The 1,892-nt window shown below is 35.3% G+C and overlaps 1 long non-coding RNA gene across 1 annotated transcript; it reads right to left on the bottom strand.

Annotated features, from left to right (window-relative positions):
- Positions 1 to 703: 703 nt before the first annotated feature.
- Positions 704 to 1,692, bottom strand: LOC146697228 (uncharacterized). Its single transcript, XR_014923134.1, has 2 exons — positions 1,539 to 1,692; positions 704 to 951 (listed from the first exon to the last, which is right to left on the bottom strand). It is a non-coding gene; the product is annotated as an uncharacterized LOC146697228 (long non-coding RNA).
- Positions 1,693 to 1,892: the final 200 nt, after the last annotated feature.

Genomic DNA, 1,892 nt, shown 5'->3' with positions numbered 1-1,892 from the left:
TAATGACTTCTTCCAGCAGGTTAATGCACCATGCCACAAAGCTAAAGTCGTCTCAAAAGGGGGTCCAATCTAGTACTAGCAAAGTGTAATTAATGAAGTGTCCAGTGGGTGTTGCTTCATTTTTACCTTTATTTTTTTACCATTTTTTTCAACAAACACAAAATAAAAAACAATGTGTAATGCAGCTTAATAAATAAATAACTAAGCAACACCAAATCAAACGCTGCAAATTTAATAAAGCTCTTTATATTTTTTGTGCTGTTCTACACTTTGGATGCCTTTACCCTGGAGGACGAAACTTCTATTCTTTACTGATAAGTATCCAAGCCATGGCCAATTGTTCATAACGCCAATAATAATATCTCTCTGAAATATACACAGCAAATCCAGCATGTCCAAATTAACACTGTCGGATTTGATTTCAACACTATTAAAGTGTCTATATGGGTCCACACCAGAGAGTGTTAATTTAACTCTTTTTGGAGAGTTGGTACATTAACTCTGATTTAGTGTTAAACACCAAATCTGTCTGGAGTTAATAATTTAACACTTGGTGTTAAGAGTTTATATATTAACTCTCAAAGAGTATTTTAGTTTAACCACGTAAGAGTTATCTTCTAATTCACTCTAAAAAGCGGGAATTTTACTGTTCTGAACTTCTAGAAATTTCTTTTGGAAATAAACATTTACTAAAAAGACGCAATGGTTTTTGAAAAACATTTATTCTGAACTGTGCACCACAATTTCAAAACATTTTCTGAAAGATGTAACAGTGTACATGTTCTCACTTTCATTAGAATTTTGTTTATCAAAAGGTCTGAGCTGGTAAATGCAAATAACAGCATCTCATCACTTATTTCTTCAATACAATATGCATGTCCTTCATTCATCCCTTTGTGGAACTTCAACGCACTTCTGCTCTCCCCCATATTCCATCTTCACAAGCATATCCTGTGTGGAGATTGAATAAAAATTAGTTGACACTAATTAATGGCACAAATAATCCAGTAAACAATTGCAGCACAGTAAAAAAAAAAAAAAAAAGGAATCCTCTTTGAGCCATTACTTGTGTAAAGTATTTTCCCAAAAGACAAGGACACAGGCAACAGGTAATACTGAACTAAATGTAAAACCTCAACCTTTTTCATTTTTACCTAAACCGTGTGCACAAAACTCTGGAGGGATCTATGCTAACGTAGAATCCAGTCAGGACGTCAGCTACTGCTGTTTGCTCGGTTTTTTTTATGGGCGATCGTTTTCAGGCTTCAAGTAGCACCATTATACCAACATTTCACATTCTAGACATTGTTTTAGGTGTATTTGACCAAAAGTTTGACTGAAAATTCACATGCAAGCTTTTTTTCAAGGCTGTGGTATTTGCCTGCAAACGATACCTTTCAGCTAGCTAAAACAGAATGTTATGCTATCAGCGAGCAACATGGCTAATGCCTTTCACACAGCTTTGTCTCAACTCCAAAGAGCCACAGAAGTAAAAGCTCATAATAATAATTGAAACAATCTTTGGAAAAATGACTTACCAAGCACGGCAAACAACTCGAATATGTAGAGCAAAATGTTCTGAAACGGCTTCACTTCAGCTTCGATTGGAGCCGTGCTGGGGGCGGAGTCTGTGAATTTACTCTGTTGGTGTCATAGCCCCTGTAGGAGTTCAGAGGTCAAGAGTTAATGTTTCCATTGTAACACCTCCAGATTTGACAGAGAAACACTCATTTTTAACACTCAATTTTAACTACTATCATTTTACACCTCAGAGTTACATTAAAAGAATGTGACTCTGCTTAGAGTAAAATTAACTCTACTTTTGCAAGAAGACTATTAACACCAAAACATTTAACACTTTTGAATTTGCTGTGTACCAGAGTAAAAACAAA

This window comes from Copadichromis virginalis, linkage group LG12 (assembly GCF_057382275.1).
Source record: "Copadichromis virginalis isolate Kocher_CV1m ecotype Utaka linkage group LG12, C_Virginalis_male_GT1.1, whole genome shotgun sequence".
Classification (NCBI taxonomy): Eukaryota; Metazoa; Chordata; class Actinopteri; order Cichliformes; family Cichlidae; genus Copadichromis; species Copadichromis virginalis.
This window is presented reverse-complemented; position numbering and strand designations above follow the sequence as displayed.